This window comes from Cotesia typhae, unplaced genomic scaffold (assembly GCF_013202065.1).
Source record: "Cotesia typhae breed Kobodo isofemale line unplaced genomic scaffold, CoteBio_Ctyphae contig_48, whole genome shotgun sequence".
In the NCBI taxonomy this organism is placed as follows: domain Eukaryota; kingdom Metazoa; phylum Arthropoda; class Insecta; order Hymenoptera; family Braconidae; genus Cotesia; species Cotesia typhae.
This window is the reverse complement of record NW_027423756.1, coordinates 7,649,708-7,676,001: the sequence shown is the minus strand read 5'-3', so window position 1 is coordinate 7,676,001 and position 26,294 is coordinate 7,649,708. Positions and strand designations below refer to the sequence as shown.

The following is a 26,294-nucleotide window of genomic DNA, read 5'->3' as shown; positions in this document are numbered from 1 at the left end:
TTATATATGGAATAAGCAGGAATTTGCAGGGATCGCCTTCAGGGTCAACCGTTTCTCAGATTTTTTTTTTTTAATTAGAAAAACTGTGAAAAGTAATCCCACGTTTTAAAAAATTTGTGGCCCTGAAAAAGGCCATTTGAGGTTTGAAAATTCAGACCAGAGGAACTTATTGGACTCCGACTTTATTTGTCGAAGCCATAAGGTAGTTTTTTTGATAATCTCAGGCCCTTTTACCTTCTCTTTGGGAGCTTGGTTGTCCCGTGCCGCCAGGTATTTTCTCACTGCAGCCGAAGTCATTCTTGATTGGTGATAAATTGTAGTGACGATTGATGGAAACCGTAAAATTGAAGTGTGAAAAGTATTGGGCCGGTATATCAACTAGCGCGGACCATGAAGAAAGACTGCCTAGAATTTTGTAGTCACGAGTTTACGTTGTCGACTTCGTCTTTCTGTACTTACTTTTTGATAATCTTATTTAAAATAATAAATTATATGTTACCAAAGTCTGATACCTTATATGTAATATGAATATGTTGAAATTAGTTTGTAAGAAATATGTTTATTTATTTAATATTTAAAATATTTTTGTAAAACATTTCAGGATAAAAAATTAAACGAATAAAAAATCAATCGGCTTAGTAGTATAAAAATTATTTGACAAAGAAAATTTTATATTCAAAGTTATCAATTAATTGACTTTAAAATTTAATGAAGGTTTAAATTTTTTTCAAGTCGGGCTAAAAACAATTTTTTGAAACTTAAAATATTTTGATACTTTATGTCGTAGAAAAAAATTGAACTTAAACGTAAATAAAAATAATTCTTATGTTAATTAAATTTCTACTCTATCAATGATATCTTTTCAAAGTAATTGTTCGTTAATTTTTCAAAATTTACGGGCACTTTTATTATTTTTTTCTTAAAGTAAAAAGTAGCATAAAGAAAAATAGCTGAGAGCTTTAATAGAGTGTAAAACGTTACTAAAATGTAATTTTAGTGATAAAACTTGTTGCTAAGTACTCGTTGATCGAACAAGCTACTATCGTAAAAGTATCGTCATCCACTTGTCCTCTTGTCCTTTGTTGAGTATAACGTCGATTGACTAGACGGATCGAACTGGTCGAACTTCTTTTTCATAATGCAAAGCACAACGACGACATCTCGTCCGTCGGATTGGCTATATACTCGTGCTAACTACTAACGCTCTTAGAGCCCTCCCTCTTCGGCCCTCGGTACAATAGGTGCATCGGTAATGTAATGTAAGTTAAGTTACTTTGGACAGTGTCCGAAGCTATAATAATGGCAGCTTGGCTCTATAACTTTCAATCTATATATTCTTAGCGTCACACTTTAATGCATTCTTCCAAAGTTAGTTATTTTCTCGTTGACATTTATCCGTTTTCTTTGTACTCTCAATATGACTATATATACGTATTTTATTTACGTTTATACGCTCAGGTTTAAGTGCTAGAATTATTTAGTGAATTTTTATACGATATATTTACGGGCTATGTATGTTAATAAAAGTAGAGTGCTGCCGTATCCCGTTATATTACATTTATTTTTAATAAGATCCATTATCTATCTATCGTTACTTATCGGGTAATAATAATCAATCTCCAATATTTTTAATGCTATTAGTTATTAGATATTACATTCCACGCAGTATACTTTCGATAATGACTATTAGTTTTAAATTTTAATAAAAATTAATGTATAATTGAAATTTGAAATAACGTAAATTTACTAAATTCTTTTTCTCAATTAATTTATTTACCAATTCAAAATTCGACACATTTAATTCCCACATGCATAACCTAGAAAATAAATCTACTTATTAAATAAATAAAAAAGTCCCGCAAAGAATTTAAAATTACGCAATTAATAAAATGTTATTACATAGAGACTAGGTAGTTAGCAAAATATCTCAGCGGCATCTAGTCATATACATTATCTCGTTTTTATTAACTATGTATTCCAGCGATCCAAGGAGTACTCAATCGTGGAATTTATGATTGCCGATAAGCTCGATCGACGTTTAAATTACGACTTCTCAAGCCACGAATCCGTGCCCGATGTTCATAAGGGCAAAATATCTGCATCATACCTTCTACCTCCTGCTTTAATCCACACATTTCCATACTTATTTATTCTCTTATTTCCTTTTAGATGAAATTATTTATTCTCATATACTGTTACTTATTATTACATTGTATTACAACTTTTACTTAAACCAATATAATAATTTAAAACAAGTATCGGCTATCAACGACAATAATATTATGATCATGAGACTTAATTCCAAGTTTTATTTTCTCATGCGTTTAAATTGTCGTTAATATTATACTCAATAAAAAAAAAATAATAATAATAATAGCAAGTACATTCTAGTAACATTTACAATGACAAAAATTTCTAGACCGTAACTTCATCTTCATCTCACGCGAGTGCGCAAATTTCGTACGATCTGATGGCAATCTACATCCAATTTATTTACTCACTGAATATTCTGATATCTATTCTAACATTTAAACGTACAAATAAACACCATAACACATACATAAGCATGAATATGTGTAAAGTGTAAAGATGTTGAGGTAGAAAAAAAATTTTTTTTTAACAATATTTCGTATGCATGATCCTCACGGATGTTGTTATTTTTTTATTATATTATATTTCATTTCATATAAATATAAGATATAAATGATATGAGAATTTGGTGAATACACGGATAGAGATAAGGATAAGAAAATAAGTATAAATATAAGTATAAGTATAAGTAGGATAGATATAACAGACAAGACGATAGTCGAATCACGACCTATCTCATTTAAAGCCGTAGACTGGGGTCGCGAGAAGAAACTTTGCGAATACAACAAGCGAATGAGCGAACGAACCAACAAACTAAAATGATCGTTTGTGTTTATAGGTACATATGTATATATGTAAAGGTATAGCATGGTATTATATGGCATGGGGATGGTTAGACAGACGTAGGAACGAATAAACGGGAGGGGGAGAAAATCGCATGTTGAATCCGATAAACGAAATAAAAGTTTCTAGTTGAGGTATAGCTAAAGCTTGGGTCGTCGGGATAAGGGGAGGGTAAGAGACCACGCGGATATTGGTGTGTACGTAATGCTTACGCTGCGCCAGACCGGTAGCGTGTACTTGATCCACACGCCAACGCTACACCTAACCAACTACTACAACCTGAAAACTAACTTCCCTTAACAGTTGTAGCTTATTCTCTCTTTCTCGTACTATCACTATCTTTGTCTTCCTCATAGTCCTTTTTTGTAAACCATCGACCTATCCCGTCGCACTATCCGGCAACCACTTCCGATCGATATGTCTAATTTATTTTGGATTATTTTCATCTGCTGGTACGATGAGCTTCCGAAATAATTTACTTTTTTCCACGTTTTATCTCTTTTGATACGTCCTGAACATTTGTCTCTGTAAATGCAGGCGACAATTGAACCTACTTTTTTATAGGTATACTCGTTATGAAAATAATGAATTTTTCCTAGATTTTTTAAATAATTTCTTTGCTATAATTTATTTTATTAATTTTTTAATTAAGAAAGAAAAAAGGAAAGAGCTGTTCTATACACGTCAAAAGTGAATATCTTAATGTATTTAATTTGTTAAAGTGACGGTAATTTATAAATTGATTAAAAAACCATTTATTCATTATGCAGTTGTTCTAGATATAAAAAAACATTAGTGTCTTCATAGTGAGAGCTATAATTACGTCAAGATTTGTCTCTAATAAAAAAAAGTCTACACTATGTTAAATTCAATCTTTGATAGTTTAATATTATGTTATTTATTTGTAATATCGTTATTTTTTTAATAATAATTAGTAAAAATAAGGAATAATAATAATAATATTTATTAAAAGAATATGTATCAAAGTACTCAAAAATTTTATTTGAGTAATTGATAAAAAAAAAAAAAGTTCGTTTCTTTCTGTACGTGTGTATCATAGTGAATCTTAATAAAAATCAATTTAAAGAAAAAATACGTAAACTAGGCTACTGAAATGAAATACGGACACAGTTCATCGCATTCTAAAAAATACTCTTTATCAAACTGCTAGCAGTTTTTTGAGCTCGAAGAGCTCAGAGGCTTAGAATATCAACTATTTGAGCTCAGAGAGCTCATAATAATACATAAATTCTGTTTTTGAGCTCGAAGAGCTCAAAAACGTCTTAAGTGCAATTTTAAGCGCTTATATATGGAATACGCAGGAAGTTGCAGGGATCGCCTTCAGGGTGAACCGTTTTCCAGATTTTTTTTTTTAATTAGAAAAACTGTGAATAGTAATCCCACGTTTTAAAAAATTTGCGGCCTTGAAAAAGGCCATTTGAGGCTTGAAAATTCAAACCAGAGGTTTATTCCTTATTGGAATCTGATTCAATTCGTCGAAGCCATAAGATGGTTTTCTTGATAGGCTCTTCTACCTTTTCTGTGGGAGCTTGGTTGTCCCGTGCCGCCAGGTATTTTCTTACTGCAGCCGAAGTCATTCTTGATTGGTGATAAATTGTAGTGACGATTGATGGAAACCGTAAAATTGAAGTGGAAAAAATATTAGGCCGGTATATCAACTAACGCGGACCATGAAGAAAGACTGCCTAGAATTTTGTAGTCACGAGTTTACGTTGTCGACTTCGTCTTTCTGTACTTACTTTTTGATAATCTTATTTAAAATAATAAATTATATGTTACCAAAGTCTGATACCTTATATGTAATATGAATATGTTGAAATTAGTTTGTAAGAAATATGTTTATTTATTTAATATTTAAAATATTTTTGTAAAACACATAACTGTGATACAAATAAAACTCTATCTATCTACTCACTTTTTGATATACGTATAAAATAATCATTTTTTCACATGTTTCTCCAAAGTTTAATAACAAGCATTTTTTGATAATTAATTAAAAGATCTCCTTATTGTTTTAAGCTTCACATTTATTAAATTAGATATCACACCGTCCAGCTGATGATCTAAAAAGATAACTGACTTTTATTAAACAGAAAAGCCGGAAATTTAAGCGAACTTTTAAATTGGTTATTACTGACATAATAAAAGTAATATTTTATCCTCATAAAATATTCACCCAAGTCATTAATGCATAATTCGGTTAATGTCAAAGTGATTAACAGATGGAATATCTGTGTATTATAAATATTAATATCCGAGTGATATGTCCTCTGACTAATGTAATTTCATCTACTTGACATGATGGATCCGATACTGAAAGTACGTCAGGTATTTTCGTCTCGTATGGTTTGACTCCTCGAAAAATAATATAATAAAATCGATAGTGTGGAAACGTAAGAGTAGTAGTGATAGCTCGATGCGTGATAGTACACAACGTTGTTTAAATCATAGTGTATTATCAATAACGCAGTAGTTTTTTCGTGGATTTCATTGATTTCCGATGAAGTTGCGCCGATGTGCGGGACAACACACCATCAGGTAAGCCACTGCATGCACAACATGGTAATTGATTGGTCCTGTGGCCTGATAACCGATGAACTACCTTGTTTTCCTTTCTCTCGTTTCTACATTAATACTCTTCTCTCTTCTTCTCCCGTTTATCCATAACATAGTAAACCGTAGTCCGATACACGTGCAGCTACGGAAAATAATCCATTTTTTTGCTGTCTATTTATATTTATTTTTGTACAGCTTTCATCAAAATGAAACGAACAAATTAAATGGCCACTTATATTTGTTTTATAATTCCTTGTGAATTAGAACTTTTTTTGAACTCAGCTAGTTAATTTTTAAGTGTTTTTGTTGATTTCGAAATAGAATATACATTTTAAAATGTAATGTGATTCTTCAAAATGTATCAGTCATTTTTATTTAAGAAGTATTGCTTTATTTAACAAACTTGAATCATTTTTGTAATTATTCAGAAAATAATTGAACACGTTTCTCAATATTGATCATATTATTATATAAAGTCAGTCAGTTATTCATAAAATTATGTTTCGTTTATAACAATTGAATATTCTTGACTTTCAATTTTATATTTGATAATCCAATTTAGTATATTTGCAGAGATAAATGTAAATTTCACTTACCGTATTAATTATATTCCAATAAATCGTGATACCATAATATTAACATTTATTTTAAAATACTTGATTAAAACAATTATGTCTACAACTTGATCTAGAACTTAAATATTTTCCTAAATATAGAAGATCTGGATCAAAATTGTTATTATTGATAGTAAATCAAAATATTTTTTAATTGAGTTTTATTTTTTTTTTCTCTCGAATATAAGACATAGTTAGGTGTGATAATTTAATGTATTTTGATTTTTTAGTTTATTTTTTGATGAGCAAGCAGTTCAGTTGAAGGATAAAGGAGAGTAAGATCCGGGTACTGACTTGAACTGGTTCATCCTTCAACGATGATATCAACTTAATTGAGAACCAGTCGCGTGTGATACATCTTCGAGTATTTATTTTCAGCGTATTTTCATGAAAATATTATAATTTTTTTTTTTTTAACAGTTTATAAATTTATAAATTTAATTCTCAAGTGTTGGAATACTATACGCTTTATTTATATAATTAAGATCAAATATTCAATCAATCAGATAACTAAAAAAGGGAATTCTATAAAATAAAAAAGAAGGTGAGAAGTTAAATTCTCCCTACCGGGTGCGAATGATTTTTACAATTAAATACAACAAAAAATAAATTATCCTTAAAAGCATTAATTTACTTTTAGCAAAAAAAGATATTTTAAATAAAAACCGAGAAGAGAAATTGGTAAATGCAATTTTGCGGTTTAAAGTATCTTCAAAGCAAAGTAAAGGCTGGATGAATTTGAGTCGGGACTCAGGGGTTTCGCAAAAAAATGAATCTCGGTGTATAACTCTTACTATTCCAGCAACTTCATTCCGGTCCGACGGATCGAATTAGCGTCCTCTCATTCATTCGCGCTGTACTGTAGTGCGTGAGTAATTAACTTACCTGAGAAATTACGAGATTGTGAAAGATACGCATCGTTCACAAACTACAGGAAGAGTGTAATTCCTCGGACCTACCAACTGCTGACTCTCTGTCTGGCTCTACTTGGAACACTCGCAATAAAGTCTCCTAACTAATATAATTCACGGTCATACATAAAAAAAAAAATAATGATAATAATAACTGCAACTACTGCAACAGCAGCTAACTTACCAGAGAATAAATAAATACACTCAAATAATCAAGGTAATTCAGATTCACATTAACTTCATTAACACTTGCTCATTAAATGAAATGAACTCATTAATCGAATACTTCATTCACTTCAATCGATGAAATTTCTCAATTGTTCTTAGAATTAAAACGCTTCATTATTTAAATTAGATTTAATCTTGTATTATAAATGTACGGGCAAACTTTAATTTCTACTAAATTCATTTATTAGCCAATTAAGATAGTTCTGTCAATACTTCAAGTGTCAAATTTCAATTATCAAGTCTCGATTTATCAATTAAAATGATTACATTTGAATCTATACTTTCGATTATGGAAAATATTTAATGTGTTATTTTTATTCATTGTATTAAATATTGTCGAAATTTAAATGATACTTTTTGTATAATAAAATGAAAGTTGAGATTTTTCATAGGATTCAATGTGTTTTTATTGGTTCTCTAGCACTTTAAAAATTTATTGAAAAAATAATTATTATTATTCTAACATCTATCTAATTTTTTAAAGTAAAAATTTGAAAAAATAAAGAGGCATATATATTAAATAATTGATATTACAAATTTTAAAAATTACCCATCTTGAGCGTAATAACTCATACTAATTATTACAAATTAATTCGATTAAAATAATTAACAACTTTGAAAAATCATTATCTGTAACTGTAATATTTATATTTGATCGGTTAAAAATAAATGCAATATTGCAAGTTGTAATTTAAAAATAAAAAAAATGATAAGTAGCACTATTTACTGATAGATGATAAATAGAAAATTTTACGACTTTTTAAAACAGCTACGTTTAAAATTTATTTTTTTATGATAAAGGAAGAATATTCTTTTCGAAGAGAAATTTTCCTTAAGTAGATATTAACTAACAATTTCCTAAATTGTAAAAAAAAGTAATAATTCAAAATTAAGAAGATCTAATAATCAGAGTCTTTATACAATCAGACGATGGATAATTCAGCAAAGGTGATCGTTAACTCAATAAGTATACACGAGTATACACAATAAATATATAAAGATCGTTCTCGTTGGAGAACGAGTGCCGGAAAATAAAAATAGGCATCACTTAACAAAAGTACGATGAGTCCGAGTAGAGGCCGTAAACGGTTTAACGGTTCGTTAAAAGAGCTGCGTGAGTACATCTCAGAAAAGGCTCGTTAGAATATTATCTTTTTCGTAGCAATTGCGTTCAGTTCTTGTCTCAGCATTCCGTATCTTTATATATCTTTAAGATCATTTTTGCTATTTTTTATACCCATTTTAGCGGCTAATATTACCCGCCCGTAGAGCGTACGCAGATAAAGGACTCTCGCTGGATCTGGAGCCCAGTAAAGAGTTTATATTATGTATATAAACATAATAAAGAATCGGTAGTTGTCCGCACTGTACTCGGTGAGCGTACAAGTAAGAATCTAGTGTATAAGATCGTTACGGTAGTATACATGGTCGAACCGACAATGGAATTTCCTCTAGTGAAAAGGTAATTCTCGCCGTCCTCAACAGTTCTGGTGTACTCGTAAGATTGTACTTTTCAAGTTCAAGACTGAGTACCTAGTTCTCCGCGAGTGTATCATCGAACAACCATTATACGCCTTCTTTACGCCCTTTACCCACTTTTACTTTTTTCATCATCAGTGTTTTTCGTAGCTCAGGTGTTTTGTCGTCTTATTTCGCGGGAAAAAACCAAAGATAATATTATGAGGCTGTTGTTGGCGCCTTAAGTCGTAATAATATTGTACTTTTCGACGAAACCAGTTTATCCTATCAATCATTTCAGTACTTTAACTTCTCCGAGCCGTTCTTACCAGGCTTATGATACTTTAGCTTATTATTATTTAACTCGTAAAACTTGCCTACTATTATACAATGTGAGCGTTACAATTTTTATCCAAAGAATAAAAAAATACAACAAGATAATTTTTCTGAAAAAAAATTTTTGATAATCAGAATATGAAATTTTTTGTTATTTTCTCATGTTTTTTGATAAAATTTCTATTTCATCTTTTTTGATATACATTTTTTTTTAAGTACATAAAAAAACAAACAATTAAAAAAAAATATTAAATATCACAATTTTCTAGAAAATTTATAAATTTTTTTGAAAATTTGTTAAAATTGTGATAATCAACTTTTTTTTTTTTAATTGATCATTTTTGATATATTTAAAAAAAAAAAAAATTTCTCAATATTGTAAATATTTAATTAAATCAAAAAATATTTCATTACTTTTAACTTTTTTAGTTTGATTGTCGATTTTAAATCAAGTCAATTTTTTTTTATGAACTCGACAAAGCAAAAAATTATAACATCTTCATTTTGACTCACACATTTTAATTGAAGCAATTAACAAAAAATTTAATCTCTATTTGAAGATGATCTAGAGCTTGAATTTCCAATTAAAATATAACTATTCATAAATAATGATAGTATGCACTCAATAAAAATGAGTTTCATAAGAATGTACTAAACAGTCACAATGTGCATGTAATGCAGTAATTATTTTACACTTCCGAAGCGGCGATCTTTGAAGCTAGAGTTTCGTCACTGCATCCTTGCTGTTATTTAAGAAGTAAGTGTAGTGCTTTGATTAATTTAACGCGTCGGTGCTGGTACATAGACTCGTTCCGTTAATTCATAACTATTTATTCATTACCTCATTTATTAAAATAATAAATAAGTAAACATCTCATAAATCATAACTCATAACGATACATAATAACAAGCGTAAAATTTACTTCACATTTACAATATAAAATAAAATCTATTTGTATACATATATGTAGTATCGGAATTTATTAGATAGGATACTAAATGTTTATTAAGATGTTATAATTAAGGAATCACGGGGCGGTTAGTTTAAAGTGAGTATATTTATTAGAAAAAATTGGCAGAGTTAAAAGACAAAGGTCTGTCGTACATCAAAGTTAAATAGGAACTGTCCGCTTGGGTCCTTTACAATTAAATCTTACTTACTACCTGGGGTCTCAACCCGCATCAGTCGTACTTCGTTCTTACACTCTCAGTACTTATAATGTACATTTTTGCCACGAGATAAAACTATACTTACGTTCCCACGCATACAACTATTTTCTAAAATATCTTATTTAAACATCTGTTATTTTGGACTTTTTTTTTAATCCCTTTATTTACAACCTTTTCGAAAAAATACTTACTGCTAAGTACATAGGTGCAATAAAACAATAAAATAGAAAACTTAAATCTAAAAATGAGCATTTCACACACACACACACACACACACACACACACACACACACACACACACACACACACACACACACACACACACACACACACACACACACACACACACACACACACACACACACACACACACACACACACACACACACACACACACACACACACACACACACACACACACACACACACACACACACACACACATATATATATATATATATATATATATATATATATATATATATATATATATATATATATATATATATATATATATATATATATATATATATATGTTTATTTAAAATAAAAAATACGTAAATTTAACGAGCATGAGGTGGTGACAGAAGCGATAGTTGTGTTCACTGATTACTTTATTCAGCGACTGGATTCATTAACGATCGATTCTTGTCGTTCCTCGTGACTCTTCAAGATCAATGATTCGGTCATTCGTCTTTCACGACAATTCACCATTGCATTAGCTACTTGGTACTGCTACTCTTACTCTTGCTGTTCTCTTATGTTACTCTTCTCTTATTTCTCCGGCTACTGCTACTGCTACTGCTACTGTTGACTGTTAGACTGGACTCAAGCCCCATGAACAGAATAAGAGAACAGAGAAATCACTTGACATCCTACGCTCCTTGCGATATTCAACTCTATACACTAAATCTGTCACTCTTATTCACTAATTAATGCCTTTAACGATATCTTTGTCACTCAACAACCATTATTTTTATTCGCCTATTTAAATTAACAAATAAAAATTTTTATTTACAATCCAGGTACTCTATATTGATTATTATTGTTAAACGAATCATCTTCCTAAATTTTCTTTCATAAAATTTATCACAAAATTTTTTTATTTTTTTTTATTCAATTTTTGATAGTTCAAATTTATTTAAAAAAAATTTATTCAATAAATTTAAATCCTCAGTAACATGTTCCATTATGGTCAGTCTAAATATTAATATCGACTATTGAGTACAAAAATATAAAATAATTAAATTACATGAAATAAACTTACTTATTTTTCTTTATATAAAATAAAAGTTTACTTTAATTTGTTTTGAAACAATTGTCAATAATTGCACATAAATAGCTTGTAAATGCTTTGAACAACTGCGTTTATGGATATTACAATAGCTTCGGGTCAATTAAATATTGTTGTTGTTATCATTATTATTGAACTTGTTTGTGGATTTATACAATAATAATTGATTTTTTCCTTTGTATCGAGAGTACGGGACAGTAATTATGATTGATTGAAGTTCACAGTTGAATTCAATATACATGTCACTGGTATAAATGGTGAATATAGACCGACTGCCATTTCAATCATACTTTCAATTACAAGCTAAAGTATGTATGTGTATAGAAATGAAAATATTATTCGTTGTCAAAGTGGAAAATTTTGTTCCGGATAGCATTATCGGATATTTGATTTGAACAACGGACTCGGAGCCAAAGAGGCTACAAAAGAATTTAAAGTTAAATAAAATATAAAAGAGACAGAAGTGAGTGTCGAGAATAACGGAAATTTAACATCAAATCGTGGACAATTTCCACTTAAAATACCTTTTTTATGGGAATCCTCAAATTGATCGATATACTCTATTTTCAAGTTAATAATAAAAAAAAATTTTTTCGCGCATGTCTTGAATATTTTATTCGATTAAAATTTATCATTGTGTAATTATTATAATGGAACAATTATCAGCGTGCGTTTATTTTCAATTACACATCAAGTTAAATGTACAGATAAATCATGTGCTATTAATCAATGCTCATAAATTAAACAATGTTTCATTGTATAACGCAAATACAATTAACTGATGAATAATTATAATTTTTTTATGACAGCGTATGCAGTGAGTAATATAAAAAATATGTACTCGCTAATATATTCAATCGTTTTCTTACAAAAATTAAGCAATCACTACAAATAATTATAATTAAACAATTTTTTGTTTTCTCAAAAACTTGCTTTAATAAATAAGAATAAATTAATTCAATTAACAGTTTCTTATTTTTGGACTCGAAAAAAAAATTTCATTAAAATTTCTTACCAAAATTAATATAACTTAAACAGATAAAACCCCGAATAAATTATCCAACTAATAATAATTGAATAATAATTACAAACATTAAGTAAAAAGCAAAACCACCAACAAACTTTAAAAGTAATTAAGAACAAGAAAAAGTTCTCTCTTACATTTACATCAGAGGAACTAAACTCAAACTCAACTTAAGTTACTTCATACGTATCAACCAACAGATTAATTTTCATCTCCGGAAGATCCTGAGACTCCGATTAATAAATGAGTGTGTACATATATTCCAGGAGTATATTATATACCTTCCAAGTTCTTAAAACTAAACACTCTCAAATAATACAAGTAATAACAAGTGTGCATTAGAATAAAAAAAAAATCCATGTAAGCAGAGAGTATTATATCAGTAGAGGTTTTACTTGCGCGTAGAATAATAAAAACTAAACTTTTGTGGACTAAATTAAACTAGCCTGAGGGGTTTGTAATTTAAGTTTTCTATGATGTTTGTTCTAATAGAACCCAGGCGTTGGTGCATACACGATATTCTTATCCTTACCTATAATAATGCCCTCTGGGATATTTGACTATATGCGAACAGTATCTTAGGATCATTACAATTATTAATAGATATTATTAATATATACAAGAGCGTAGTTTTAATAGGAATTGCCTATTATGCTGGTTGAGTTCTTTAGTAGTACGTGTAGTAGTCTAAAGGTATTTAAATGCAGTATTAAAGCGTAGGTTTATGCGTACATACACTATTTAACCGGGAAATAAACCAGTAGCTCAGCAAGGGGCAATGTGCGCACCTTTTTGCGTTTGCGGATGCAGAGAGCATCTGTTGGTACAAGACGGACGTCCGTAGCATTATGTTACGACGTTACAACGCATTATGTCTGAATGGGCCACACACACGGTCGTTGTGGGGCCATATGTACCAAGTGGGAGTAAGGTGTAGTAGGCGAAACACCTATATACGATATTCTCGCCTCTTTTCTCTCTTCTCTCTTGTTTCTTCTCTTATTCTTATTCTTATTATTTACATTTTTATTTTTATTCTTACTCTTAGCTTCTCTTATTTAGTTGATCCCCGCATAGCACATACTTAGCTGGGTATATGGCTCGCCTTATTTCTGTCCCTCTCACTCCCTGCAACCCTCTATCTCGCTGATCCTCGGTCATTGCTCACCGTTGTTGGTGGTCACCGGGTGAGCCTCATACCAAGTACCGGAAATTGTTTACTCCAATAGCGGCATCAGGGCGCGCGCTCAAAAATTTTCAATAGAACAATACAAGAGTAGACATTAACGTTACGCTGCTTTTCTTATGCAATTTGATTCACCGTTTTAATCTGAGAGTCAACAAATACAACGGGTATAGTTTGCCCTTTTTAAAAGGGAAAATTGGATGAGAAAATTGTGGAATAGATCTCGTGGGCGAAATAAGAACGCGAAGAATATTTTATAAATATAGGATACGAATTACAATTTAGTTTTACATTATAAAACTTTTTTTTTTGAAAAATAAAAACTGAATTTTTGTTTCATATTTTTCAATCAATAGAATTTGAATTTAAATTTTTGTTGACAGAGTTGGAGAAAATGGACTAAAATGACAACGATGGACCAAGTGGATTCTTATGAGTGAGTAATATTAAATGATATTTTTGAAATGAAAGAATTTAATGGATTTGGAAAAAATGGATCGAAAATTAATTTTATTAAAGTTGCTATTTTAAATTTTAAATTACATGACCTGTAACAGAGCATCCACGTAAAATGTCATATTCGAAAATATATGTAAAATTTATGTCAAGAATGTTCAGAAATAACGTTTTGCTTAATGGGCATGAATTTTTAATAATTATTAATTATACCGTTGATATTTAATTCTCATATTTATTTTTGAGTGTAATATTTGTTTGACTTAAAATTTTCATAAAGCTCGAAGCTGAAAAATAAGTTGATTGAAATAGCCGAAAGTAAATCTTTTCATTGAGCAAGTTAAATTTTTTACAGCTTTTACAATGGTATTTAATAAATTTTGGGTTTACAGTTGAAATATAGAGATTTATCTCTGTTAAATTTTGCAATTTCAATCCAAGATTCAACAGTTTATTGCATCCAAATAAAATTTAATCTCAACAATACATTGCACTTAGTTTAACATAAAAATTTAATGATTAAATAATTTAGGTGATAATTTAAAGCTTTTAAAAGCTTAAACGAAATTTCTTCTGAAAGGAAGGTCATTAGAAAGATGTCGAGTGAAAAAGTATTTTTATTCTTAAGATTTAAATCATTTTCTATAGAATACTTGAAATTTATTCTGAAAGGTCGATGAGATTGTATAGGAAATGTTGTCGTATTTTTTTCTTTATGCAGTATATAGCCAAGGAATGGAAGTCTTTCCTTAAGGTATGATATTTTCTTCCATTTTTTTTCTCTGATTTTTTATTTCGTTAAAGTAGAAGAGTAAGAGATGGCTGGAGACGGGCGCGTTACCCTTAATAATAAACCCTGAAGCGAGATTGAATCGGGCGTAGATATTATCGAGTCGCTTGTCGCTCTGCTTCACATCACCAACGACGATCGTTACCAGTTTCTTCATTTATCTTTTTTTTTTATTTTTTTACTTCCCACTCTCACCCTTACCCTTGCCCAACTCACCTTTGTCATTTTCTTGACTTCTCTGTGAACGCAATCACATTTTTTTTCCTCTACTTTATATTATTTTTTTGCTCTCTGAGACGAGGTTGTTGCAACGCGCGTGCACAGGTGCTAGTACACAAAGAAAACGAAAGAGGAAGAGGAGTAAAAAATAAATGTATATATGTGCTCGTGTATAAGCCTTCAAGCGTTCTTGCTGATGGACCAATTTGTCAGCCGCTACGGAACTTTTCATTCTTGTTTTCTTGATGCTTTGTTACATATTTATTATCTTTATTTTATATGTTGTTATCATTATTTTATTATTTATTATCACCATCATTTATTTATTTAAGACTTCTGATAATATTTTCACAGCAGTTTGAATAAATTTCATTTTAATTGGAGTTGGGCGATGAAAAATTTATTTTTTCTAACTTGAATATTATTTTTTATTTGTTGTCTCTCACTATTAAAATATATTTTAAAATATACTTGTAAGTTAGTTTATATTCGATGTAATAATGCGTGAGGTTAACCGCAGATTGATTGACACTGACAATTGATTGACGACTCAATTTGAGGTTTCTCAGGTTTATTTTTTCTTCGCAATGGACGTACCATGTAAATGCTAAAGTTTATGTTATATTATCGCACTAAACTGATATCTATTTTCTCACGTTTCTTACTTGATAGTGAAATCAGTTATTTATTATTATCATCATTATTATCATAGTATTATTAATTAAATCCTTGGGAGAAAGTTTGTAATCGAGCGTATAATGTATTTATAAAAAGAATAATTAAAAAAATGAAGTTCAGTCAAGCCAAACAATTCTTGAATCGGTTGCTGAAAACATTAACGATACGCAGTGGTACAGAAAAATAATTTCACAATATAATAGTCATTAAATTATTTTTCTTCCGTAAATATTTACAAAAAATATAGATATTTTAATAAATTTTCTCCATGTAATTTATTTAAATTACAGTGAAATATTTTTTAATCAGCTCAATAAAATAAAATATTTAAATAGTTTATTTGCCTATGAAAACAATAGTAAACGAGACATAAATAGAGTTAATAACGGAGTCGAAAGAGGAATCTGCAGCCTACCTCGAGAAGATTTTACAGCCTCATGAAACTAGATAAGAGGAAAATAAAATACGGCATTAGCTGTAAGTATAACTGGAGAAACATCAGCATACAGATTTAGTCTAACAGTACACAGAAGTGTAGAGGAAGATAGACATAGGACATTGGCTGAGTGGAATCTTAAACAAATTATTGCGTTAATGCATAGTTGACGTACAATGTTGGGATATATTCTCCTTACCTTCAATCCCTAATACCCGAGCAAGCAGAGAAACGAAAAGCGTTTCGTAATTGGAAGTACCCGAGCACTTCCGCTCCCCAGCGACCGCTATTTACGAGCCAATAAAATAAACCGTGGACGTCTTGAGTTCCAGTACAGCGAGGAGCAGAGAGAACTCTGATGTGAACAGTGAATGTCCAGACAAAGATGTACAATAAAGTAGCTAAGGACCATCAGACTCTCGAGTTAAGTTTAAGTTAAGTAAAGCAAAAGTAGCTGTAGCAGAAGTTGAATAGAAGGAGCAAGGAGCAAGGAGCAAGGAGCAAGGAGCAGAAGGAGAAGCATCAACATCAAGAAAAGCAGTAGCCTTCAAGGTACCAACGTACCTTGGATGAACACGCCCCACGGGCATACAATTACGTTAGAATTCGCTTCGTCCAGGAGGACGCGTACCCATAAATGTCTTGCTTATGCTTTTTAACGAGTTGCAATTCCACTTGTGGTGACGACGCTTCGCTTCGTCCTATCCTATACTATATTACTTCGTCTTATCTTTGTCACCAGGTCTCTTAAACGATCGGACATAGAATCGCGACAGGACGCACCGCGATTGTCATTGATCCTCGATTGTCAATTGTCGATTCTCAATTCTCGATTGTTGTCTTTTCTTAATGTTGCTAAAGACCACGGCTGGATTCGAACGTCTCGTTAAAGATCCGGGTGGGCCGAACCCTTACAGTCATCCGATGACAGTGTCCCACACCGACAATAGATTGGCGTCTCTTCTCACCATCAACGATAATAATGTCGCTTTGAATGATTATAAGACACTTTCGCGCTATAAACATTACCAAATTAAAGATCAAGGAGCCGAGTTTTAAGATTTAACGGAGATTAATACTCTCTGTACTTGTAATTCCCGCGATGGCTTCAAAATTGTAGTTTTTTTTCTTTCTTCAATACTTTAATAGACAACTAGTACTATTTGGTATACATGCATTTATAAAAAATTTAGCTTGACTATGTTGAATAAAAATGCAATGTGATTACTAAAAAAAAAAAAAACCTAATGTTTAAACAAAAACTGGACTCAGGATTTTTAAAATAAATAATTCAACTGGTGGTTTATTCATCTTGAAAATTTTATTCTGATTTTCCTATAAATTTTTCTCCAAAAGTTTAATAATAAATGAAAATAAACCAAAGAATAATCGTCTTTGATATGAATCCGAGCGTTTTGCAGAGTTTTGAAGCTTGTCGAGATTTTTTGCAGCAGCGACGAAGGGATGTGATAGCAAAAAAATAAAAATTATTTGATCGTAAAGAGGTATTAGAGTGTATCGGTGTTGCGTGGACCTAAAAGCGTTCGGCAGGTTGTCAAGTAGAAAAGACAAGAAGAAAGAGGAAAACAGAGGAAGTATATAGATATACAATAGTTTAGATTGTACGTGTCGATGGTGGGTCGGGTTGGGCCGGGCTTGTCGACAGCCTCAGTGACTGTGTACACGCCTAAAAGGGTTTTCGTTAGATTTCATTTCACACCCAATTACACAATACGACGCAGAGTGAGTCGAAGAGAGACCAACTGACGGATTACTCGGTGCTGAGGGTGAGAGCGAGCCAGAAAATTATTGTCCGATGAGTATAGGATAGGATACACATGTATATTTATATAATAAAATACATCTATATATGTATATATCTTTATACATATTCCAGATTGCCCAAGGATTTGGGTAAAAATATATACAAAATGCTAAACATGTGATATGCACCAATACACAACTTTTATATTCATAAATTTTTATTCATTTTTTGAGGTTTTATTTTAAAAATATATATTGTAGGTATGTGGATAAAAAAATATGAGTGAAAATAGTCGATATCACGATATTTTTTGCAGTCTATTGTTTGTCAAAGAGAATCGGTATCGAGTATGAGGGATACGAGGGAAAAGTGGTTGTTTTTATTTTCTCTCCTCCGACTTGGGTGCCACCGGAGCACGCTGATGTCGTGCCATAAAGGATTTTCTTATTTTTAGTTTCGAAGGTGCCGGAAGAAGGAAGGATACAAGGATGAGGTGTAGGAAGAAAAGAAAATATTAAAGCTGAGTTGAGTGGAGTAGAAAGACCAAGAACCGACTCCACATGACGTGAAGCTCATAACCGGGTTAAAGGAATACCGTTCAAGAGTGTATACCAAGTATTTTCTGTGAGCGTTCCCTGTTGTATTTGCCACCTGCGCGAGACTCGTTTCTGGTGAAGCGTATCATATTTTAGCCGCTTTGCATGCTGAGCACACCGAGATGGGAAAAAGAGCTGAGACCGTGTTGTAATTGATGACTACACGTGTGAATATATTGGTTCTTTTTTTTTTTTTCATCCTCATCTTCATAATTTTGATTTTTTTTTCATTATTTTTTGTTTTATGCCAGTTGAGAAAAAATTGATTTTTACGACTGGACTCTTATTGTCGTGGTGTATTATTTTGTAATTATATACCATTGTCTTCCAAGAGCCGATAAATGGAATTTGATGGTACAGTTTACTGGATTTGTATGGGGAAGCAAGAAAATTTCCAATTCTCTCCGCTGGTTAAGCCTCATTCAACGCAACCTAATGGACAGCGTTGTTATGTCGTCGCATTATAAATGTGTATATAATATCACAAAAAGTAGGTATTTATTTTTCCAATATATATGTACAAATAATAGAGAAGAGAGTAAAAAGATATAAAAGAAGAAGAGTAAAGTGAAATATGTAAGCACTTGTTTGAGATTGATCTGTAATGGAAGTAAAGAGAAACAAGTTGGAGTAAGGCGTAAAGAGTGAAATTACAAAGTAGAACAGTAGATACTTCCAAGAAGTACCAGAGAAACTGATGATGCTGCCTATGTATATTGTTATCATGACGCAATTTGACCTAATTTTCATTTGATTCTTGTCTTTATGTATTTTTAACTTTTATTCTTATTTCGATGAATTGTTTTCCGCGAATTTAACAATAATTAGAGGATGATATTTAATAGTGATACATAGTAAGTAAGTTAAATTTATTTTTATTTTTTTTTTTTGCTGATGGAATAAGTAATTGCTGAGATAGTAGTATTACAAAAGAAGAAGGACAGAAATAAAAAGAATTAGAGAGCAAAACAGTACAAAACTCGATAATGTGAATTGTCACCGTCGTGATTCGTGATTCGTCGGCAGTCAGTACGGAGACGGAAGACGAAGGGATAGAGTGTTTCTACAACTCTGGCTGTCCGTACTGTATCTATATATCGATCCAAATAAAATAAAGAATTACCTTATTTTAAAGGAGCGCGTTTCAAATTACCAGAGGATTGCGTTGCATTTTGTTCGTTGCGCTTGGCTAGCACCGAGCAAATTTAATTCCTCCGATCCCTCAGAATTCACTCATTTTTTTTACTCCCGTCTATTTTTATACCTTTCCGTCACTTACTTTTTTTAGCTCGATTTTCCTTTTAACTTTTTTCTTCTTTATTTTTTACACCCTCGAGTACCAACTCTGTGTAGTACCTTCCGTTTCTTGGTGCCGTTTTTTTTTCTTTGTCTTTATTTTTTTTTCTTCATCCTCTGCTCACTCACACTCATCTATTGCTTTTCGACCAACGCCATCCTCTCTCCAGAGAGAAACCTCTCAGCAAAGAGAAAGAGTAATCGACTTTGAGATCGACGCATCTATGTACCTCTCTACCAGTAGTTGTAGGACCCGTGCGCAAGTTTTTTCGGTTAGACGTTTTCTTTCCTCACGGGAAATCCGGCACGAACGGCTCAACATCGTCTGCCGTTTGTTGAGAAAAAAGAATCAACTCGGGGGAAAAAAAAGGGCTCCAAAAAATATAAAAAATTAGTAAAAAGAGTGACTAGAGTACGAAAGCATTTCTCCATCTTCTTTTATGTGACATAGAATTGTTCTTCGAGTACCGACACTCTGCAGTTCTCTCTTATTTTCCTATGCAGTTCTTCCTCGTTCTCTATCACCATCTTACTCCCTGCTTATTTTATTTTTCTTCTTACATACATATACATGCATTCTTTACTTTCTGTCGTAATAGTAAGAGTTGTACACAAAGATACACTATTTATTTCAAAAGTTTAGCTAAGATTAAACTTTCTCAACGTTTTCACCTTTTCGACAGTTTTTAACACAAGAAAGCACAGAATTTGTAAAAAAATAACTTCAATTTACCATGGACTATTATTTTTCATTCAAATAAAATAATCATAACTTTTAAAAAAAATAAATTTAATAAATTTTGTTCTTTTGTTCGGCTACTTGTTTGTTTGTTCTCAATTTTATTGCGAAAAAGAATTCATGGGTTATTTATTTTAGAGTATTTCAGGGACGATACTTGGAACGGTAGACTAAGCTTATTGCAGTTTGTCATTTACAGCTGATCTAACATGATACTTTGGTCTCATTTCTCGTGCGTACAGCCGGAACTTGAGGTTCTTCCCGGAACCACGATCCGCGCTTTCTGCTTGCGCGGACGTTTTGCCTGAGAGAGCACACTACACTATACTACTTCAACGAGAAAATATATATCCAATAACACAATCTTATTTCGCTAATACCCAAACAAGATGCATGCGAGCTGCTGAAAAATAAAACAAATTGTAACAATTACAGGAAAATAACTACATGTTATATTACGTTAATGTCAGAGTAGAAAAAATATCTATATCAATTTTAATAAGCGTACAATTACAGTCGTAATAACAAGGTTGCTAATAAAATCTGTAATTTAACATTTTAATTGATAAAAATACGTTTTATTTTATGCAAATATTCAAAGCGGTATAATTAAAGGTGTAGTTGACCTCCTGGTAGTTACTAAATTTATAAGATTGGCGTTGCAACGATAAAAAAATCGAGGAAAACTGTTAAAAAATGCTAAAATAACGTTTCTGTTTTTTGAGAATCCTTTTCTCAAGATATAAAGTAGAATAAGTGTATGTAAACGAAATTCATGAAAACTACTACTACAAGAAAGGTTGTACATTCTCAGTTTACCTCTTTTCTGTTTATTATTTTATTTTGTACTGTTGATTTTTTACTACAATTCGTTACATGCAAAATCTAAAATGTGTTTAGTTTGCTTAAAGTAAAGACAAAGTGAATAAAATTGATTTATGTTTATAAAAATAAATAAAAATTGATGATATCGAAAAATGAACACTGATAGTCATGATAAAGAGATAAAGTTGCAGCGATGATTTTGAGATTAAAAAAGTTGCATAGGGGACAGAAAGGAAGAGAGATAGAGAGAAGTAGTAGAAGAAGAAGAAGAAGAAGAAGAAGAAGAAGAAAGAGAGAGTTTGAGTTGTACAAGGCATTGAAGCCCAGTTGGTTATTGCCAGACGTTGTAAATTTTATCGTCCGGGTAAGAGGAAACTCGCTGAGAATGGCCATAAAGATACTTTAATGTGTATTTACATTGCGATATAATACATTACATAGTTTGATGTTGGTGTTAAGTGAATTGAACGATGCTTTTGGCTTTAAATTATTATCTTGGTTGTTATGTACTACTTGCTCTTTATTAATATTCATTTTCAATTAGTTTGACTTTATTTTATTCGTTACACGATCATGGATCTCTTATCTTTTATTTATGCCTAAATTTTATCTATGTAAAACAAAAAACACTTTTTATTATCGTTAAGTATCTTTCGAATTTTTTTTATAACTTGCACCAGTTGAGAAAACATTTAGTAGTTTTTTCCATTAATAATATATCACCTCCGTTTTTAAATTTGCAGTAAATTCCAAGTCTTTCATCTGAATAGGCTGAAAGCTTTTGGACTCTTGAAAGTGAAAGCTCGTTCCAGACGTAATTGAAATTTTTTTTTTGGCTGTTAGATTTTTGGCCTCTCAGAACTTGCTCAAGTACTTGCTGTTATTATGATAAATTTTTCTGCATTTTTATTTTTTCTTTAAAAAATAATTTATTAAATTTCAATTCATTAAAAACTTTATTATTTTTTCAGCAATAATTAAATTTTTTAACATTAAAAATCTTAAAAATTGTGATAAAAATATGAACAATCACTCCTTCGATGCAGAATTAAATTCTGAAAATAACGTTGTGATTTTTTTTATTTTTTTGATGAATTTTTAAATTTTTATTAACAAAAAACATTTTAAAAATAAACTTATCAAAAATAAACATCAATCTCCAATAATATGATAGCCATTGAAAATATTGAATTTTGCGTAATTCGTTTAATAATATATAAATTTATCATTTGGAGTATATTTCATGAAATTCTGTTTCTCTATAATGTGAATCGCAGTACATAAATTTAATTTTTATTATTACATAGAATTATTATATTTCACTTACGCAATAGCTTTTATATCGCTATTTAGAAAATTTTAATATTTCTGATTTTCAAAAAATAAATAGTTAAGCAATATCCATCAACGTAAAAAAAACGTAGGTGAATAAATAATGGAATATAATATCTAACCCGTTGGCTTTTTGACAATTTTCCATACCAGAAATGCAAATATATAATAACAGATAAGTCCAAGCTGAGATGACAAAAAAACCGCAGTGGAAGCGGATGTCTAACATATATATCAGCCAAGTAAAAAAATAGGCTCCTCAAACTCGACAAGAGAAGAAAAAAAAACAGAAACTCCAACTAAAAAATTGTCAAGCTTCCACATCTATTTTTCACTTCCTTAAAAGCTAGATTACTCCAGCTAGAGTACCAGTGAAAAATATGAAAAAATAATCCAAAGCTTGTCATTGACAATGCGGTGCCAAATAAAAATCGACGGCATTTAATTACCAATTTCACAGAGTTATGTCACCTGCAAAATCGAGGCTGTCCTCATACCAAGTTATAAATCTTTCAGTCCGCGAAAGTAGAGTTAAGAATTCAAACTGCCAGCAAATTCCCACCACAAAATGGATGTATACACACCCCCGTCGGTGTAGGGATAGTAAGCGTCTATGCTAGTGAAATTAATGGTTCACCGTGTCATAAATATTTATTCAACCTCAAACTCCCTCTTGAAAATCCGACTCGAATGTCATCGTTTGCTTACAATCCCATTCACAACATACATTCGCCAATAAATTAAATCCCAAAACTATTTTCTTTAGTCCTCTTCCAATAAATTCACTCTCAACTCAAAATATTTTCTCTTTCAATTTTCACTATAATACAATTAAAACTTTCAAAGAAAACAAACCTCTAAATTTTTGCTACATAAATAAAAAAACAAAAAATAAATCGATGGAATAGAATTAAAAAAAAAAAAATAAAAACCTCCAATGGACTTTTTTGACGTCTGTACGGCAAGACCAGTGCGCTCGATATTTGGGGTGCGGTCCCTGAGGGTATTGAGGTCCCGAGGGGTTTGCGTGAAATGTGACGGCAAGAAAGACGCAAGTGCTCTTGCACAATCTCACCCACACTTGCTGCGGCCGTTTTCTTCTCTCTTCCCCTAGAAACAGGGTTGAGTGTAGCTCTTACAGACACACTGTATATACACACACACACTTCTATCTACCTCTACCTACCCTGTAACGCAGAATAGAAGGTACAACGAGCGCATAGTCTCCCAAACATATTGAGCTCGAGCCAAAGCGAGTAGAGACGGCAGCGATAAAGCAAGCTCACAATACAGTTTAGTCTGAGCAAGAGCGTTGTTAGCCCTGGGTCGAAAGCTCAGAGGAACGACGTCGGGGACTTTGGTGGGTGGGATGTGCGACTGTGGAAACCTCGGAAGGACACTGCTCTGGTGTATGGGATTTGCGATGGAGGACGATCAGCTGCCTTGTGAGCTGTATGAGAAGAGAAATGCTCGCTACACACTACAGACCACACTCTGCTCTTTCAACACTGACTACACATCGCTGTTTAGTGTGTGAGCACACATATGAATAGAAGAGTACGCGTTCCGATGCACCGAGGTAACGCCGTGTGCGTTGTCGACGGCCAACAGCCGTTGTTGTATATAATATGTATGTGTACATACAGTAAAGGATAGGATAGTAGGATATAGTTGAAGAGTTTGAGTGCGAGAGGTACTATAGTATACTGGGTAAAACCGCTAGTACGCTTCTATTCCATTCTATTCGGTTTTAAGCTGAGACGAGACGATACGCCGCTGGTGGAACCACTGGGGGGTGAGAAACCGAGTGAATGAGGTGGATGGATGAAGAAAGGGTGGAAGAGAGAGCTCGATAGGAGACACCGAAGATAAGAGAGAGAGCCGCTGTTGTGTCTTCAGGGAGCAGAGCGAGAGGGAAAGAGAAGAAATGAGCGGGCGTCTCGGTACACCGTTCTGGCAGACGAACGCATCGATCCCAGGCGGGTCAAGCACGGAATCTCTACCCTTCAACTCACTCTCTTCTACCCTTTAACTGCCTACAAGCTCCGGCAGCCTCACACCCTCGCGTAAGCTCCTTCTAGTCGTTATACCGCACCGCTTGCCTACCCCGCGGCCCCCGCCAGACAAAGACAAATTACGCTGCATTTTCAGAGCCCAAAGAGCCCTCTTCTAACCCCTTTCCATTCCTTTCCTTCACTTTGTTATATTCTTCTCTTCCTCCGAACTGTAGCACACGCTGCGTTTTCCTCTCTTCCTTTTTCTTCCATTCGGTCTCCAAAGCAGCGATACCTCAACTGCCACTCCTTCTATTACGTCTTCGAACTGGCATATCAGGGTGTAGTTTTAGACAAGCTCAAGAGAAATCTCTCCGGCTTCTATTCTCTTAACTCTTGTTCTCAGTCTTTACTGCTTCGCCTCCCACACCCGCTTTTACCTCTTTACTCTTCATACTTATATTTCTGCTAGTGTAGTCTATGTACCCTCGATACTTTCTCTTTCTATCCTAACTCTACTCGCTCAAGAGTCACTTGTGCTCCCGACTATGTAGGGCATTTGGGTGGCCCAACCCTCACGCCCATTTCACCCTCAATTAATGTGTCGAGTCTTATATTTTGTTTCCATTGTTTAACTTAAATTCCACATTTTTTATCCCGTTAAACCCAACCATATTCACTGCGTGGCAAAATTGCTCTTTTTTTCTCGCCTTTAATTTTATGTTCTTATCGTCACTAAATTATTTTCTTTACAAAACAAAACAAATAGTGTTTGTCAAGTACCTCTTGATGCTCTCTTTGATCCATTTGTTTGTCAAGGATACTTTTAATGTTGAAAAATGTTTTGTAATACAGTAGAAGAAATTTTACTGTAAGCTAATTGATTTTTGTCATAATTAAAACGTCTGACTATGATAACAGAAGCAAAATTTTTTTTTTTTTAGGTAAATAATGTGAAATATGTTTTGTTAGAGTTTGTAGAAAAAAAAACAAATAATAATAATAATATAAGTAAATATACACGTTAAAATGACAGACGAGTGTAATGGATTATTTTTTGTCGGCGAGGTTTTGTTGCGGGTAAGAAAAATATGAATATTGAGAGGAAGACGGTGTGGAGTAATAAAAATCATGGTAAACTCTTTCTCGGTTGGAAAACGTGTTTAGAATAAAAGATTTTTTTACATGTATACAGAAACGAAGAGAAAGTATGTAGTAGTACAGGAGTAGCAAAGCTAAACGACGTTTGTGTGCATGCAGAAAGTGTTTCACGGGGAGAATAAAGGGTGAACCACAGGTGGCTATCAACTCTGGTGTATAGCGGTTCAGAATTTTGTATTCTCTTAAATATATACAGATATATATGTCTTAACACATAACAGGAATATAAGCTCGAAAATAAACTCCTGAAATTATAAAGTTAGGCTTCGTGTGTA

The 26,294-nt window shown here is 32.0% G+C and overlaps 1 protein-coding gene across 3 annotated transcripts in view; it reads left to right on the top strand.

The window, feature by feature from the left end:
* Rassf (Ras association family member) overlaps positions 1–26,294 on the top strand; it is a 203,694-nt gene that overhangs the window by 74,844 nt on the left and 102,556 nt on the right. For all 3 annotated transcript variants that reach the window (XR_012479702.1, XR_012479701.1, XR_012479703.1), the window contains exon 9: positions 14,116–14,168. The gene's annotated coding sequence lies outside the window, so the exon portion shown is untranslated. The remainder of the gene's footprint in view (positions 1–14,115; positions 14,169–26,294) is intronic.